Source organism: Saccoglossus kowalevskii, chromosome 12 (assembly GCF_978046115.1).
Source record: "Saccoglossus kowalevskii chromosome 12, keSacKowa6.1, whole genome shotgun sequence".
In the NCBI taxonomy this organism is placed as follows: Eukaryota; Metazoa; Hemichordata; class Enteropneusta; family Harrimaniidae; genus Saccoglossus; species Saccoglossus kowalevskii.
In genome coordinates this window covers 29,087,416-29,093,303 of record NC_140652.1, presented here as the reverse complement: position 1 = coordinate 29,093,303, position 5,888 = coordinate 29,087,416, and positions in this window count along the sequence as shown.

Genomic DNA, 5,888 nt, shown 5'->3' with positions numbered 1-5,888 from the left:
GGTTTATTTGATTTATGATTAACTGGAAGTTGTTTGTTTTATTTTTACTCCTGTTGTACTTTCACTTTCTTAGTTTTAATACGTTTCTTCATTACACTTAGCTAATTAAGCAGTATTGGTTTAATGGTTAATGGCACAGGAAGAGATATTGGATGCTGTTCTTCTTTGCTGTACTTGGATTCTGGATTTACTGAACTGTGCTGAAAGACACTGTGCTTATAACTTCATACCCTAGCAACGGCTGTTGTCAAGGCTAGAATGTTAGCACTGTTTAAACTTATAGCCCGTAGTGACATATATAGGTATCATTGAAAACTCAACAATCATTTTATTTCTTTTTTAATTCAATAAAGTTTATACAAAACAATATTTTTATAATTTCTTCGCCTAATAATTGCTAATAATGAAAATAGGGTTAACTATATAACTATAATTATATAATATAACTCAGTGTGCATTGGTTTATAAAAAGACCTCGATATTATTTTTATATTTGACGGTTGCCCAGAAATAATGGGTAAGAGTGTTATTTTACAATAATTTTTCTCTTTAGTATACATTAAATGTGTCAAGTTAACTCCAATAGAAGTCGTTGGGGAAATAATAATGTGAAATCCATTTATTTACCTGATATATATTATACATATGTTAACCATAGTAAGAAGTGTCATTTATTGCTTCTGAATAAAACACTTATAAGTGTTGTGAATTTTCCCTTCCACATTTCTTTATTTCAAGTACATCATTGACATTACTGTGAGTTTTGTAGGGCTGGCTGTGAACATACTCAAAAATATCACGTGGCACAAGTACAAGATCAAAGAATGTAAAATAAAAACTCACAATTTTGTCTTGTCACTGAAACATTGTTAGTTTTTTGACACGTCATAACAACATATTGGTTTTATTAAAATAATGTTTGATTTCAACATATCATTCCTGTGTCTCGCATATTTACAAAGTGGTTTTAATCAATATTGGATTATGTTAAGGACGACGTCAAAAGATCGATGTCGGATAAAAAACTTATTTCATTTTGTTTGGGGGTGCGGGGTTTTGACCTCAAAAAGTTTCCATCCTACAAAAACGATTTTATTTTTTAATGAAGTCAAAAACATCTTGGAGTATTTGTAGTTGGGTTTTTTTCTATCAAATCATGGACAGAAATACCCCAAAAGGGGAAAAAAAACAGAAAAATGGTTTGGTTCGAGTGTAAATCTGTGCGTCAAATTAGGTGCATTTGTAAAGTCTTTTTACACTCTCCCGACAACCAACTGCTATGCAATACTACTGTCCGATTATCAATTTGTATTTAATGGTGAATGTAGTCTGACGCCATGACCAATATTTATCAATTAAGTTTCAGTGGGGGGTAGGGGGGTTGAAAAAAAAAACTAAAGGAATTAAGTTTTTTATCCGACATCGATTTTTTGACGTTGTCCCTTATATACTCACAACTTTGTGAATTTGATTGATCTAATTGCCATGAGACTATTAGTGTACATGCTTTGGTGACCATAGACAAGTTCGAAAGACATAACCTTACTCACATCTGATATGCAAATTACGTCTACATTCCAACTTTGCATTTATTCATTCACTTACAATTTGTTTAGATACATTAAAAACTATGAGTGAGTGTCGTAAAACAGTGGAAGATTATAGTTTGTATTATATAAACTATATATATCAATGTGGTAAATAATTATCTGAGCCAGCTAACATCTTGGGATACCATGTCCTGGTTTTTCTTCTCATTACTTACTGCACGGAAGAGAGAACTTCATTGGACTTCGAGGCTAGTAACACAAACAATGCACGGCGTTACCGTTCCCGTTGTTTTGAAAAACAATTAGACTACATGCTACAACATGGCTCAGTTCTGCAGTGCATCATTGATTTATCACTTGGTAAAAACTATTATGTTATTTACATACATCATAAAACTCCCTCTTCTTACAATTATTGATGTAACATACAATACAGATGAACGCCCAAGCAATTTAAGTTGATTCTAAACGTTACATTTTGAATCGGGGTATACACTAAACATCGTACTTTTCCCTCTCAAGTCGATTATAAAAGTACATGTAGCAATAACATTTAGTTCATGTTTTTTTGCTTACATATTCTATATAAGCGAAGGTTTCTATCATATAAAATTATACATGTACACTTATCAGAAGCTAAAAAAACAAACTTAACACATACCATTTATGATTTCATGGATTAATTAATTATGAAAAGTGTGTATCGCCTTTCATAGAGAGCATTTGTACATTAAGCTCTCATTGGTTCAACCTGAAACCTTTTTTACAATGGTGGTGTACACACCCACCTCATTTATACAATAGTATATTGTGACATAAATGAAAAGAGCCAATCAAATAAAGTGTGATGCGATATATTTTAATTGTTGATTTAATTTTAATTGCAAATTAAGTCATTGGTGGATAAACATTCATGGCTAAAACGTGGAAATAACATACTTTAAAAATCAAACTTTGGTCTTGTAATAACAGTGTTCAAATCATCATGCTTTTTAATTTGGCTAAGTTGGCACTGACCAAAATCACCGGCCCCAACATTGTTACACTGTATCAACGTAATTCCAAGTCAACTTTGAACTTTGAATGAACTATAAATGTTGCGTTCAATCTCAGACCACTAATAAATTAGTTTTATTTATTTGTTGTTCTAGGTTCAATCAAAGAATCTAGAAAATACAATCGCAAAATGATCAGCCATTGTAAATCCGATCTGAAAATTAAAATGACGTGCATCTGGAACCCATAATGTCTAATGTATGTACCAAGTTTAAACACACTCAATCCATAAATGCCAGAAATGCTTGATATTTGATGATTTTTTAGCACAAAAATGACCACCATTCGGCCATTTTGAATAGGATCGTCAAACCAATCTGTCTGTATATCTATGATATGATTTATAATGACCATTTAAAATTTGAACATAATCAGTATAAGCAAGTCAGAGATATGGCACTAGAACCACATTCTTTAAAACAAAATGGCTGCCAGTCGGCCATTTTGAATCATGTATCTGAAAAACAAAATGATGTGCATCCATGTCCTATAATGTCCAACGTATATACAAGGTTTGAACAAAATCCATCTGTAAACAGTCGGGAAATGGGTTTTTTATGATTTTTAGCACAAAAATAGCCGCCATTCGGCCATCTTGAATCAGATCGTGAAACAAATTGACGTGCATATGTATAATATAATGTATGATGTATGTGTGAAGTTTGATTGTGATTGGTCCAAGCATTTCTAAGATACAGGTCCGGTCGCACACACGGACACACGAACGCACGGAGGCACGGAGGTCAAAACACAAGTCCCCGTTTTCGGACTGCGTAGATAATTTAGTTGGACGTAGTCTGTGGTATAATATTCAATGTTCCTTTACAGACGCGTATATATTAAAACCTTGCGTTGAATTATTTCTAATATGTTAACGAAGTAATGTTAGTAAGCAGACCGCGCAGACTTGGGGGCACACTCAAGCTCGTTTCGGAGAATAGTTATATACAATGTTCTAATCGTTCTAATCGTATCGTCGTATTTCTAAATTTATTAGACTAAGATGTAGAAAACAATTTGCAGCCACTGTTTTTCTTGTTGTAGTTGGGTAGACCCAGGCACAACTTCAAATTGATAGGTAGCCACCCAAAATCGAACCAAATTTATGTGCAAATATTTGTAATTATGTTTTTTTGAATTCATGGTTTAGATTCACGTGATAAACGCTAGCAATCACACCAAAAATAAAACTTTCGGCAAATTGGACAGTAAATCACATGACTGCAAATAAGTACGACGTTTGTAGCTGTTATTTACATTACATAAAATTTACATAACACTACGTAGCAGCCAACTAGTGAAAATGGCGTTGTTATCCGTTTTTTTTTTTTTTTTTTTTTTTTTTTTTTTTGCGTCAATCGTTATTTTTGTATAGTATGTACAACCAGAACATGCAATTTTAAACGAAACTGCCATTAAATATCGATCGTCTCTCTTGAAACAGCAGCCATGCGGTCATGTGCTTCGAACGCCTGTGCTTAGTCAGAAACCGTCCGCGGAAACTTATACATGTTCTCGTTGTCCTAATACTGGCACCGTTTCATCAGTTGCTTTCACCAATATTAATCCTTGCCATATGGCCAGTCGTGTCCCACAGTACAGTACAGTCGTGGTCGCGTTCATAGCGCCCTCTTTTGGTGGAGTTGGTATATCCCTCATGACGTGAAAACAATGGAAGTTATCTTCTTTGTGGGAGCGAATAACTTACAGTGAATGAATAGAGCATACCAGACTAAAATGAAATACCTGATAAATCCCCCAGTATTTACTCCAACGTATTCCCAAGTTACAGTATAGTGCAGTGACCCGACCCTGTATACATGGCGCATTTACAATGGGAAAAGATTGTGGAAATAAAAATAAACTGCCTGGCTAAAATACCGTGCATTGACACGTTTGCTATAATGACTTGGATTATAAATTGTGTATGATTTTCTTTATATTCTGGTTGAAATTCACTGATAAAATCATATTGTACATTACATTACCAGACTCACATTTCGAAAATGAAATAGATGTAGTGAACATATCCTTGAATTCCACGCAAACTTCCATGGAAATGCTGTAACATATTAAAAGCATGCTGTATGTGATGAAATTACAATGTACCAATAACTTCTGATTATTAATCATCTTAACATCGACAATTTGATTGGCTGAAACTCACCAATTCGCCATAGAAATTCTGGTAGGGGAGATGGTCAAAATAGGCAATTATTTTTCTTCACCGTGTTACTGTAAACACACCATTATCAAATACGATTTTTTTTTTTTTTTATTTTCTTGCATAAATACTTTTGTTTGTTTGTTTGGGGTCCAACTTTCTTCTTCAAAGATTCCTCTATTTCCCAAATCTGCGATCCCCCGCCCACCAAAATGACAACATTGTCTATGAAAGGTGAAATTGTTATGAATATTTCTTTACAACCACTCTGGTCTCGGATCTATTCTGGTACCAGAGGCTCTCTGTCAATACTGATCGTCATATAGTGTGTTCCCTGATCGAAGTACCCGTAGTCTAAATATACGGTTATGCGCCACTGTTTTGACCCCCCAATTCCGATCCAGTTTTGAACTTGTATGTACACTGCATAGCAAAGAGTCTACGTAACATGCTTTGAATTATACCAAACTCCTAATTGAATAATATTCCCCGTATCTCAATTATCACAGTTCATGCATTGAACATTTGTACATACTGGTTGATTCATTTTACAAATCGAACCGTGACACAGTCTGATGTCATTGTATACAACACCATGCACATATGTTCTTCTTTTTTTTTTTTAAATTTCCCTCTGATTGGTTGAACGTCATAATGTTTCCTTCTAAAATTTCAGTGCAGCATACTGTTCATTTTATGTATTTTTCTATAATTTCTTTGATAATTTTTGATCAGTTAATTGCTGTTTTAATATTGCTGCTCCATTCGCGGTCACAGTAAATTTCCCACGTTTCCTATTCCCCTTTATTAGCATATATGAGTACGAATATTGTTATTTCCGAACATTAAATAAACCTGGTGTCCGGACAAATTATTGTAATTTTTTTAATCGCTTGCTAATAAAACAGCTGATTTTCCTCCTGTGAATCAGGAGGTTGGTGCGTTTTTTAAAACAACTACTTGGTGAAAACATGTTCCCGATACATGCCATCATTATTATGAGACAACTAAACAAGACGTACCTTTCTGTTAGAAAGTTTGCCCCAAAGGACAAGCTTTATCACTATGGTTACGCCCGTGTAGGTTTCATCGTGACCTTTGACACCGGTTACATGATG